Raw genomic sequence first — 14,287 nt, 5'->3', positions numbered from 1 at the left:
CTGCACATCTTTCAGCTCGACATGCTGGTGATGAAAAACAAATCCAATAAATATCTTCGGTGGCTGCTTTTGGAGCATAGGGCTCCAACTACCCAAGAGTAGTACTACTGTAAATAGAATCCAGAGTAGTAAGATTCTATTTACAGTTTAACCCAAGATGCACATCATGTGGCTCCAACTACCACTCCATTTTCTTGCATGCCACGACCTAGATGCTGGATGTCCCATGTGTCGGAAAAAGGAGGAAGAACTTGACAAAATCTTCTCCACATTTAGACCGAAGGAGTAGGAAACACGGCAAGCCCTGTGCCTACATCATACTACGTACAAGCCCACCTCACACAGTCACGCTATCACCATATTTCTTGGCCTCCGTGTGACACCTAGCTCTAGTTGATCTAACTAGAAATAACTATTGGTTGGCTCTATGTGATGTGGCAACTTTGCACTACTACGAATGCTGGCTATACTACTACGACACTAACACTCCAAGAAGTGAGTCGAAAACCATTTATAAATTGAGTTTATGACATGCATATGCAAATTTACCATTCATTACATACAACAAGTCATCAACACACAACGACAACGAGGCTACATGTTGGATTATATATTAGTTCGAACAAAACATTCTAGTAAATACTAAAGTTTTCATCACACAACAAATAACAAGCAATGAAATGAACTTCAGCTCATCCACTCCTCGGCGTTGGAAACACTTGCTTTGAACCAGAAGAGTTTCTCTGGGAAGGGCCAGCTACTGTCAATCTCGAGACCAACGCAACACTAATCATCCAAGTTGAAGCGGCCTATTTCATGACCCATATTGTGATAGCCATGGTAGGGAAGCATAGCAATGTCCGAGGTATAGATACAATTGCTTCTAATAAATGGTAGTAACGTTGTGTCAACAGTAGCTAGATCGCCTTTCAAGAGCGAGTTTCCTCCAAGAGTATCAATAATAAACCAGGGAGAAGGTGTTGGTGCTAGCACAGTAGTATCCATCTCAAATACCCTGCAATGGATGTTGGAATAGGTCTGGAGAGTGCGACCATGGGAGATAACACCCGCCTCCTTAGTCACATCAGCGGTGCCTTGTATACACATAAGAAGAGGTGGTCCATCGAAATAAGTTGCCAGGCACCACTGAGTACTCCTATATGGGTCCTCATGCTCATGATCATCATCATCATCATCATCATCATCTCCCCCTTGGTTATAAACATTTTCACGTATAGGTGGTGGAATGTTCACAGGACCTTGGAAACACAAGAAGGTTAATTAGTAAAGGGAAACTAGCTAGCCCGCATGCATGTGGATGAAACAATTATAATTACGGTGGAAGACAAACATACCAAAAGCATGATGATTCCATGCAAAAACAGTGCCACGAGTGGTGGCAGCAAATACAAGACCCTCATATTGAATTGCATCACAATACTCATCCGTGTACAGAAATTGATTTTTCAGCAATATCCATTGAGGCATGGAAGTAACAAAGGTAACAAGCTTGTCGAAGATAGCAACAACTTCATAGTTCGTGTAATCCCAAGAGCGGTTGGGAACTCGACAAATTGCTATCTTCCGTAGACGACAATTACCATGATCGTATTTGAACTCACATAGATCATTTGTGTGCTCAACCTCTGGGCAGTCTGAGATTTTTGGTAGTGGAACCCGGTGACGAGTGTACACATTCACAAGTTCCCACTCACAGTTGTACCCAATATAAACAAGCCAATTTTCATTTGCGCCTGCCCAAGCCTTACCCTCAAGAGATGGCATCTTAACATCACACGTATCATTATCAAGCGGCATCAACTTGCACAAGGCGAGGCTTCTGTCGTCCCCGCGCCAGTCAGCAGGGTCACAGCGAACAAGATAGGGGAGATCAAACCTACCATGCTAGCCGAGGTAATGACGTCGGACCGATCAATGAGTTCCTCCACCACGTCATCATTCAGATCAGGGCAAGAATAACGGGGTCATTTCCGGCCTGTTCCCTCCATGGAGAAGACAATCGAACAATGGTAGAAGGAAGGGTGAAGGCAAATGGAGGAGGGAGGAAGAGCATGCGACAACAGTTCCAAATTGAGAGGGAAAGGCGAAGAGTCAGTGGACGGTTGCCACGGTACATGAAGAGGAGCCCCGGCCTACATAGACGTCCGTTCGGAAATTGTACAAAAGGACTCGTCGTCATCTCACTGACGTGTGGAAACGGGACCACATGTCAACGAAACATGGTGTGTAATTTTTCATGCAAAATGCGATCTGGCCGCATTGGCCCGAGGTGCCGCATTAGTTATCGACCTTTATTTTTTTAATGGCGTGTCGTTCAGTTTTGAAGCACGACTAACTGGTACTGTATGCAGAAAAAATATAAAGTACTCTACCACTACTCCACCTCTAGTACTAGTAGTATAAAAAAGATATATAGGCTGGAGCTTCAGCGCTTTCTTTCTCAGGGCTGCCCACTTGCTTCTCACACTATCACCCTCTCTCTAGATATAAAAAAACACGACCTCTCTCTCCATCCTCACCGGTGGTCACAGATCCGCCGGGGAAGAAAAGGACGTGCATCGTTGACGCACTCGTCGTCGGCGAGCTAGGTCACGCACTGACAACAAGGCCGTCCTCTCAGACCTAGCGCCCGCGCGGGATGGCCTCCGTCCCCAAGCTCGCTGCTGTAGTGTGTGCGAAGGATGACGACCACGAGCGAAGCCACTTCCCGCCGACCCTCAGGTATGCTACCTCTTTTCGAACCATACCCTTGTTCTATTGCCCCATCTACCACGTCGCTCCATGTGGATCTTTTTCCACTCCACCATCTTCCGAATTTGCTATCCTCTGCTCTGCTGGACATGCAGATGAAAACCTTAACTTTCACTATTAAAGGGAACCCTACTTCATGCAGACTAATCCATGTCTGTGTTGAATAAGGAAAGGAAGGGAGACCGTACTGTCCAAGAGACTAGGCATCAAACCCGCATCTAGGTTGAAAAGGGGAAAATCAGTAGCTAAAGAGAACAAAAAATGAAACATAATCCACATATGCTACCTGGATATTTGTTGCTCTAGGCAACCATACCTCCCTCACCACTCTATGCGTCCGTGGAGGTACATCATACTGGTGCGCCCACTGTCCGAATGGGCCTCCCATGCTCTTATTGCCACTTTTTTGTTGTTAGTATAACGCCAGTGGTCAAGTCAAGCAATGCTACTGCTAAAGTGACGCCACATTTAACTAATGCCGCATTTAGTCTAATGCCACCGGTAAATTTGAGCAATGCCATTTAATGTCACTTGATTGTTTCAGAGTTAGCTATTGATAGTGGATGTATTAAAGATTTTTCAGCTGAGGCATTCTAATGATGTTGCACAACCAGTATACCAACGATGAATCTTGTTACTACCTTCAGATTTTTGCACTGTTAATGCTTATAGATTACATACCTCACTTTCATGAGATAACTCAATTTTTTTGTACAGTGTCGAGAGGAAAGGTCAAGAGTGGGCTCCTCCTCCTCCGGCTGTTCTCTTGATTCGTTCAATCAAGGTTTTATATTTGATCGATTATCAAGATTGGGATAGCAATTTTTAGGTCCCACCGAGTTCGAAATGATATTTACCTTGAAGGTACATGGTTTGCAATTTTTTATACTGTCATTAGTTAATAATGCTAGTTACCTTCAGACTTTTGTATTTGGTTTAATGCTCTTGCACAACTAGTATACCAATGCTGAAACTTGTTACCTTTACATTTTGTATTGTTGATTCTTATAGAAACCTTCCAGTGCTAGAGCTTATGTAAATCTATTCAGTAAAACCATTGTATTGTACCCTGCAATAAAATAACTACTCTACTGTTGCACTAGCCACTGGATTAGTGTATATTTGTACTATTCGAATGGTGTTGCATTAGCGTATGGACATATATAATGTGTGGCAAGCTTTCCCAGATATGTGCTCAAGGAAACTACTACCTGTTTTTCTAAATACTAGAGGTATGGGTACTTTAAATTGAACTGCGAAAATGTCTTATATTAAGGAACAGAGTGTGTAGAGTTCACTCAAATTATCCCGGTAAAGCTAGTCACACCTTTGTTAAAATTAATGTTCATTATGTTATCGGAGGAGGTCTGTATGTTTGTCTCTAATGCCTGTCGACTACATACCTGACATCATGATGTAATGTTAAGTCATTTCCTTTTGTACAGTGTCACTGAATTGTAAAGGCGGTGATGGCATTTTATTTTAGTTGAACTGCATGAAATATGCTTAAAAGAAGAGGAAAGGTCAGGAATGGCTCAATTTTTAAGAAAAAACTATGTATGCCTTCCTAACATCAGCCGCTGTTGCCTTATTTATTCCTTTAAACATGTGGTTAGAAACAGTCTTGCTACCTTTTCCCATTAAGAAATTGGATTGCTTATATTTGTGAGTCTATGCTTCAACTAGTGCCACTTTTATAGTGATCACATTTTCAATATCTGTGCAAACAGGGATGCTCGATTTTAGTGGAACTGCACAAAAAGTCCAAATGGTTCAACATTAGGAGCATGTTTTGTTCCAAACCTTTATATCCAATTGGTGGCACTATGAGCTGTTCATTATGAAGGTACATGGTTTGCTACTATCTTGCTATTCTTTTTGTACTGTCATTAGATAGTCATACTAGTGGTTTGCATGTGAATTTATTAGCAGGGTGGACCTACATTGGAGGTGCAGGACATGATTCAATGATTGGATTCTCAATTTCAGTTGTATCGATTTCACCTCTTCCAGCACTGCGAACATGGATATCCTTGGTCTGATGAAGAATATGCGCTATATTTCTGCTCTTAACCAGAAAATCAATTCAGTATGAAATTGTCCAAGGCAAAACATGACTGTATCAAATTGTTCAGTGGAAAACATGACAGATGCTAAGAAGAAGAGACGTGTTTAAACCGAAAATACAAGGTAGGGTATATGTTTACTAGCTGCTTGATATTTGTGCAGACAGAGATGTCTGCCCATTGCTATTTGGCAAACAAACAAAGTGACCGCAATTTTGGTTGAACTGCACAAGAGAATAGTATAGTCACTGCATGCAGTGCCATTTGAAAATAGACACAGAAAGATTGGATAGTCACTTCATGGACTGCAGAAAAGATTGGATAGCCAACACTAGGTGCTTCATTGCTTTGGTCTGATAATACAATGGGCATCATTTTGCCTAAGTTAAAGTTTGTATTCCGAAAATAGTCTCGCCATGTGATCAAGAGAAGACCAAATCATATTGCAGTGGATGTTCCTCCATCATGTGTGGTTCATTCTCATGGTTCCAGCTGTTGGTGAAACTAGTTACGTCTGCAAGAGGAATTGTAGACTTCACAAAAAATTGTCTTTCACTCTGTACTGAATGTTGGCCAAGAGAAGCATCCATGTTAGTAGGAAGAACATATGTTTTTTCTAGATCTTTGCTTTTGGAGCTACATATTTGTATATCATCTGTGAATCATTGAGATGCATTAACATGTTGATCTTATGTATGGGAATCGTACTAGTTGGTTTTGAATTTGGGCTACTAATGTGAACATATTACAATGTCGGGCCTGTGAGTCTCGTGTGAACATTTCAAACGGATTGGCTCTTACTGTTGTGAACAGCACAATCCTTATTTCTGTGTTCTCAGTGTTTACAAGTTACTAACAGTTCCTTATTTCTGTTCGCTTAGTGTTTACAAGTTACTGATCGATCACTAGCTAGCATACTAATGCGCTCCTGGCAGTTTTAGTTGTGACGCAAGATCCGAAGTGGCAATTTTTTGAATAAAAATGCCTACCTCTAAAGAAACTGACAAGCTGCTCTGAAGAAAATGACATGCGAATCTGAAGAAACTGCCAGCAAAAACGTTCGCAAATGCCCTATCTCCCAGCGAACGTTCATTAGCAAATGCGATCGTACCCGTACACCATCCGACCTACTCGATCCTACATGTACACTATCTGACCTACTCGATCCTACACGGATAAATATCGGATCATGCACATACTACCTCCTTTCCGGTTTGCAGGGCTCAATTCAAAAAATGACCTACTCGGTCCTACACGAATAAATAGCAGATCACGCACGTACTACCTCCTTTCTGGTTTGCAGGGCTTAATTCAAAAATCTCACAAACCAAGGTAGATGATGAGTGGTGGAATCATGTTTGACAAGGAGGGAGTACCTCATCTGGATTATTCGAGTGCACTCGTTCGACCGTCATGCCGGCGTGCGACCCAGCACGGACGGGACACACCACTGACGAGACAGGACAAGACGGGGCGTCACAATCATAATTTCAGTTTTTCAAGTATTCCATGGTAAGCTAGCGCGCTAAGGCATGCCTGCTTATGCATTGAATTCCGATGACCGCGATGAACTCGTGTCTCCCACGACGTGCTGGTTCGCCTACCTTCCTCCTATAATTACTATTTCCTGGACTTCTCCGGTGTGGCACCATCACCCAACTCGCCCTATCCTCATAATCCCCCACTGGCCCGACGTCGCTCGCCACTTATCCTCGCTCTCGCCACGTCCGCCATGCCCCTGCTCGTCCGCGATAGGTGACGCCAGAGGCGGTCACCGCCGGAACTAGTGTTTGGTTTTTCACCGGAAGGAAGACGGAGGGAGGAGGCATTCTATCGGTCTTTAGATGGCAATGCGGAGTTTGAGGAGCTGTTGGAGCACGACCGCCTGGCAGAGGAGCAGCGTATCACCGATTTGCGCCGCGGGACATGGAGCAGGAGTGCACCGACACTCTGAGTCGGAGCAGAGCACCCGCAACTGGGCCGACTACATGGAGGCCGGCGCCCGGCAAATAGCCCTGGAGGCTGTCAGGCACGCACGCGTTCGCGGCGCCGAATTTTACTACAAGCTCGTCAAGTGGGTTTCCCTCTTAGAAGCCGAAGCTTCGGTGGACCATGCCGGCATGGAAAGGGCCAATGCGTGTGAGCAACGCACCCTATCGCACCTCTGGCAAGTGCGAGGAGAGGCGGAGGACGCCGGTGCTGGCGTTTAGCGTGTACCGCAGATGGCGGCCGGCATCGTCTAGTTAGCTAAGAGTAAGTTAGCACTTGTACACTACTAGAGTATTAGTGGGAGTAGATCGTTAATTTGGCTATGATGGTTGTCAATGTGGAAGTTTAGTACTCTATATCTGGATCAGAGCTGTTACTTTGCTCTGAATGTTGAACTTTCCGTTTGAACGTATGGAATGGGCTGTTATTTTTTTAAATGGGTTGTATTTGTCCACCACGGGTTTAGATGCTGACTTGTGGGCCTACCAGGTTGACGCGCACACAATCAAGAGATGATTGTACGTGGAGAGGATGACAGCAGGGGCCCACCAAGGTCATGGCAGTACGCAAGTAAGTGCCTCCATATTTCAAGCCAATAAAAATGGCTCCTCCTAATGCATTTCTCACATCTGGGTCCCATGCCACTGTCAACGTAGTCAATAAATGAGAGAATTGCACAACGAGCGGCTGACACCAGGGACCTAGCAGCTCACTCAGTTATTTTTGTTTTGGGTTAATTTGATAAATGCCACTCCAAATCTAGTGATTCCGAGAAATGCCACTGCATTTTTCAAAGTATGGAGTGGCATTTTTCAAAGTTTGCAAAAATTGCAATGGCGTTTTTCAAAGTGTGCAAAAATTACAGTGGCATTTTTCAAAGTTTGGAAATTGCAGTGGCATTTTTATAAATCACCATAATTGGAGTGGCATTTATCTAATTTGTTTTTGAGACAGAAGCAAGGTGTCAACTGGGCTGTGCGGGGCACTCTGGCCTGTCTTGACAGCCTTTTCTTTTATGTTCACCACAGACCAGCCAGTAGTTTTTTTCTTTCTTTCTGAAAATGGCTAGCCTAGTTTTTTTGTGATTTGTCAAGTAAGTCGCTTTGTCAGGCCTGTTGGGCTGCAAATCTTTCAAGACTAGGAGAGCTTCAATTGGCTGGCCGAGAAAATGGCCTATCAGCAATGAGAAATGGGCTGTACATTTTTAAAACACATCAAATCGGCAATTAGTTTCAAATTTCTTTTTTTTCATTTCAAGATTTTAAATTGCATTAATTTTCATGTGTGGACAATTTGTTGGATTTTATATTGATATACATTTATTTTTAAAATCATTTTGAATGTGACTCGAAATTTCGGGATTAAAAACAGTTCAGACAGCACCGAAATATGCAAAATTTCATATAATATTTTAACCTTGGCCACAATATGGGCTGTAATGTTAACAAAAAGAATATGGGCTCCAAAAAAACCCTTAAGAATTAGCAAATGGGCTATAAATTATTAGAAATAGTGGCAGATGGGATGTATGTTGTTTTCCACATATTTGAGGCTTTCCTAAAAGAAGGTTGACGCACAAGCAGTGACTTTGGATATCCATCCAACGACCGTCGTGCTTCTTCAATATCTACTCTTCCTGCTCCAGCCGCTCAAACAAGCGCCGGCGGGACTGCCTGCCCCTCCTCCCGCGGCCGGCTATGTTGCCGCGCAGGCCCCACCGCCCCACCATACTCCCATCGCTGACCTAGCCTTCCCTCTACTCACCCACACCTATTGTTATTCTCCAGCGACGGCAGACGAATCGGTAAACCCTCGTACTCCCTCCGCATGGGAAACAACTGCCGAGTCTTCCCTGGCTCCGTGTCGTTCCCTTCCTAGGCCTCGCCGTCGTCCACCGCCCTGGTGCTCTCGGTGCGGCGTGGTCAACGTGGTTAACGACCGACATGCATCTAAGTGGACTGTATGTGGAGAGGCTGACAGCTGGGTCCACGGCCGCACGCAAGGAAATGTCTTCTTATTACGCGCAAAATAATGATTCCTCCACCTGACATCTGGGACCCATCGAAAGGACCTCTGTATTTCATGAAAAAATGTTCCCGCCGTTGACAGCTCGGACCCACCAGCTATATCCATCCAACGGCTGTAGTGCTTCTTCAACCTCTGGTCTTCTTGCTCCAGCCGCCCAAAGCAGCGCCGGTCATGCCGCCTGCTCCTGCCTCCCATGGCCGGCTGTGTTGCCGCAGAGGCCTCACCGCCCCCCTACTACTGCCACCGCTGGCAAGGCCCTGCGGCGACGGCAGGCTCACACCGCAGCCGAACCAGCCAACCGTCGTACTCCTGTCCGCGTGGGCTTCCACTGCCGCATCTTCCCCGGCTCCGCGTCGTCCCCTTCCTAGGCCTTGCCGTCGTCCACCGCCTTGGTGCTCTCGGCACGACGTGCTCAATGTGGTCAATGACCGACTTCCATCGAAAGAGTACTGTACATGGACAGGCTGACAGCTGGGTCCACATCCGCAGTAAGGAAGTGCCTCCTTATTACGCGGAACATAATGATTCCTCCACCTAACAGCAGGGACTCACCGGATGGGCCACCGTATTTCACGAAAAAAACATTTTTCCCCTAACTGCTAGGACCCACCAGCTACATCTTCGCATGCAAGGAAGTGCGTCCATATTACGTGCAAAAAATTGATTCGCCCCCATGACTGCTGGGACCCACCAGCTACATCTTCGCACGCAAGGAAGTACCTGATAGTCGGGACCCACCTGGTCGAAGCGTATGTAGCATTGTCATTCTGGTCTCGAACGTGTATGTACATACTGGTCGATGTAGAGGCACACATGTGCCGTAGTAGAGGGGCGCACGTAGGATGTACACGTACGTACAACGGCCAGGGTGCAAGAAAGTAAATATGGCCACGTACGTACATATGGGCGGGGTGTCCAACGCCTACTCACGCATACGTATGGCCAGGGCTCTTGTACATGGCTGGGTAGGAACGGAGAAACCGCGTCGGCGTCGTGTTCATGGGGAGGCAACAGAATGCGCCGTGTTCATCGCGAGGCAACAGAACGCGTGCTGTTCATCGGGAGCCAACCGGCTTGGACGGAACAGCCGATGGAAACGAGGCTCGGCGTACCGCAGAACGAAGGAAACAACCTTGTGTTTGACCGGCCATGGTCGAAACGGGATCCTGTTCATCGGGAGGGGTCTGGCGTACCGCAAAATGGACGAAACGGACGTCCTACGGTCGAAACAGGGTCCTGTTGATCGGGAGGGGTGTGGCGTACCAGAAAACGGAGGAAACGGACTTGTGTTGAAGCGCTACGGTCGAAACGGGGGTCCTATTCATCGGGAGGGGTGTGGCGTACCTCAAAACGGGACTCCACGGGATACTGTTCATCTCAACTATCGACCTTCTCCAGCCTCCACGGGCTACTGTTCATCCACCGTCGACCTCCTCCAGCCTCCACCTGCGACTGTTCATCCACGAGCTCCTGTTCATCCAGCCTCCACCGCGCGCTCCTCCACCGGCTACTGTTCAACCAGCCCTCTCCAGGGGGTCCTGTTCAACCACCCCTCCACGGGCTACTGTTCATCCAGCCCTCCACGGGGTCATGTTCATCCACTGGCTCGATCGATCAGGGTACTGTTCATCCAGCGGCAACAACCTCTACCACCACGGGGTCCAGTTCATACAACCCCCCACCGGGAACTGTTCATCCAAACCCCCCAATAACGCTCACTGTTCATCCAGAGGCAGCATCGATTGGCTTCAGTTAGCAGCAGTAGCGAAGGAATCATTCGGGTTTAGTTAACAGCAAGGGATTGATCGATCGCTTGGGTTCAGTAACGCGTAGCCTGCAGTGCAATCGCTCGGGTTCAGTTAGAGACCAACGCCTCGCTCGAGTTTAGTTAGATCCTAATGCCTCGCACACACGCATGTACGTACGAGAGAAAAGCGCATCGCTCGGCCCTCGACCACCCACCGTAATCGGGAACTCCCCGATATTTTCCTCGCCCTCGCTTCTACCATGGTTTTTTCCGTGATGGACGGCCCAAAGAATGTCATGCAGCTGCGTCTCCGGCCCGCCCAGGACAAAAAGCCCATTTTATGTCATGATTTTTTGTCATAGAAGTAGGATCCCACCACATCTATGATGGTACCGGGTTTTGTCACAATTATCGTCATAAAAGTGTCATAAGTATGATAGAAAAAAATTCCGTTCTGCCCACAATGTCACGGATGTGTCTTTTGTTGGTTGTGATAATTCCCGAGGAACATAGCGGGCACGGAAAGCAGCTTGGAACTCCAGTCAGGTAATGACTGTTCCAACAGGTAATGAACGCTTGTGACTGTCCCACCATTCAACAGCGGGACCCTTTCGGAAATAGGAAGATTGTGTCAAGATCAAGATGAAATTTTTCACTCAAGTTTTTGCCATTTTCAGACTTATAGTAACTTTTAATACAATCATATTCAAGCTCTAGTCCCCCATCACCTCCTATATCTAGCTTCATTGCTCAGAATTCTTATCGGTTTCATCTAAATTTCCAATATTGTTCAACAGTTTGATCCATAAAAGCTCCATTGCTGGTAAGATATAATGTCTTTTTACATTCATTCTCTAGTCCTCCATAAAAGAAATGTATAAGTAGTGATGAAGAAAAATCATGATGAGGACAAGTACGTATTAGAGAGGTGTACCTTCGATGACCCTTAACAAGACTTTCACCTAGTTTTTGGTTGAAGTTCACAATCATGTGTCTCGCTCCATAAGTCTACCATTGCGTGTAGAAGCGATCTAAGAATGCACTAGACAATTTTTCCCATGTGTCAAAAGTACCAGCATGATGATTTAATAGCCAATATTTTGCTCTGGTAGATAATGAAAAAGTGAAAAGCTTAAGTTTCATTCCATCTAGAGTAAAAGCTTTTAATTTAAACACTGTGCATAGCTCTTGAAATTTCTGCAAATGTTTTCCTCTGTATCATCACCTGTGAATGTCTTATCGCGCAGCATACCGATTATTATCGGATCAATTTCCCAACTCCCTTCGGGTGTTGGTCCCAAAGGTTTAAACATTCTCTCTAAAGCCTTCCCTCTTGCAAGACTGCCAATGCCCTGTACAGACATCTCGGTAGGCATGATGAGTACATTTAAAAAAAACTAAGATAACAACTGATACGTCCATTTTGCATCATGCTTTTACATTGATATTTATTGCATTATGGGATGTTATTACACATTATGTCACAATACTTATGCCTATTCTCTCTTATTTTACAAGGTTTGCATGAAGAGGGAGAATGCCGGCAGCTGGGATTCTGGGCTGGAAAAGAAGCAAATATTAGAGACCTATTCTGCACAGCTCCAAAAGTCCTAAAACTTCACGGAAGTTATTTCCAGAATATATAAAAATACTGAGCGCAAGAAGTACCAGAGGGGGGCCACCCACCAACCACAAGGGTGGGGGCGCGCCCTACCCCCTAGGGATGCCCCCTGCCTCATGGGCCCCCTGGTGGCGCTCTGATGCCCATCTTCTGCTATATGAGGTCTTTCGTCCGAGAAAAAAACATAAGCAAGCTTACGGGATGAAACCCCGCCGCCACGAGGCGGAACCAATCTAGGGCTCCGGCGGAGCTGTTCTGCCGGGGAAACTTCCCTCCGGGAGGGGGAAATCATCACCATCGTCATCACCAACGATCCTCTCATCGGGAGGGGGTCAATCTCCATCAACATCTTCACCAGCACCATCTCACACTAGTAGAAAAAGGGTCAAACGTGAAGCACATTATTGCCGGTTTGAATTTGAGCCGGCACTAATGTGTACATTAGTGCCGGTTCCAACGGCTAGCCGGGCCGCTCTTGTTAGTACCGGTTCGTGGCGAACCTTTAGCACCGGTTCGTGCCACGAACCGGTACTAAAGTGAGTGGTGGCAGGATGTTGTCAGTCCGGGGCCCCTCCAGCACCTTTAGTACCGGGTCGTATCACGAACCTGTACTAAAGGTCGTCCTACATAGACCCTTCGTCCACCCGAGCTCGCTCTGTTCTTCCCCTTTCCCCTCTCTTCTCTGTTCTTTTCCCTCTTCCTCTCAAGCTCATCACACATTTTGCCCAAGATTTGAAGGCCCCCATCCATTCAAATGATCACAAAGGTTAGCAACTTTTTCCTTTCATCTCTCATTGCTAGATTAGCTTGTGCAATGCTTTATATAGTGATTGATTTTTGAGTTTAGTAATTTGGGAGGAATTATATATATGTGCTAGTATTTGATTTATATGCAATTTGAGGTTAAAAATAACACTTAGTTTTGCATATGTAGGTGTGGTTTACTTAGTACCTTCTAAATCTCCATCGTAACCACCGTCGATCGCTCGCAACGTCCCGTTGCCGACACCACCTTGTGGTGAGCCTCTTGTTCATGAAGTTTTATATAAAAAAATGATGTTTGTGTGATTTGGATATATAGTTACTCGTATAATTATCTTACCCATACATTGTTTGTTATGCATAGTGCCATGGTTTTGATATCCGTCCCCATCGGCCCTCGTCCGGGTTATGATTCGGATGTGGTATATTCTCTTTTAAAACTATTCATTGCATTTCGTGTTTATGACAAATTATGCCCATCAAGTTGACATAGATATTTGTATGTAGGAGGTAGTTGAACCCGAAATTCCAACCGACCCTATTGTCGAGAGGTTAAATTTAGTTGAAAGAGAAAACGAGGATTTGAAGGAAAAATTGAAAAGAATTGAGGGGGAGAAGATGGAATTGGAGTTGCATGTTGTCGATGTCGTCGATGATCACAAGATTAAGATGGAGAAAATGCGCTTGAAGATTAGAAAGATTAGAAAATATGTCATTCATAGTGAGGCTTGGTATCATTATGCTGTTGGATCAATTGTTACCTTAGTTGCGATCTTGATCGCATTTGTTGTTGCATTTAAATTCTTTAGCTAGAGAGTTATTTGTTTTTTGCATTTAAGTGTTGTATGATCTTTATGTATGAACTTTATGTATTGTATTAATTTGATGTTTTCGGTGCTGTGTATTGAAGATGAGCCGACAATGGATGTACAATGACCGATGCTCTCCCGAGTTCATTAATGGCGTGCGTACTTTTCTGCTTGCGGCTGAGGCAAACAAGTGAGCGGATGATTTTATGCATTGTCCATGTGTTGGCTTTAAGAATGGTCGCAATTACTCTATGTCAAGAACCATTCACGTCCACCTGTTTGAGTCCGGTTTCATGCCCCACTATAATGTTTGGACCAAGCATGGAGAAAGAGGGGTTATGATGGAAGACAATGAAGAAGAAGAGGACGACGACAGCTATCCTGGCCATGGGTTCCCTGAATACGATGATACAACAATGAGGGAAGAAGCTGAGCCGGTAATGCGGGAAGAATCTAAGCCGGCAATGCGGGAAGAAGCTGAAGAAGAGGCATC

Source organism: Triticum dicoccoides, chromosome 7A (assembly GCF_002162155.2).
Source record: "Triticum dicoccoides isolate Atlit2015 ecotype Zavitan chromosome 7A, WEW_v2.0, whole genome shotgun sequence".
In the NCBI taxonomy this organism is placed as follows: domain Eukaryota; kingdom Viridiplantae; phylum Streptophyta; class Magnoliopsida; order Poales; family Poaceae; genus Triticum; species Triticum dicoccoides.
Note: the sequence above shows the minus strand (reverse complement) of the source record.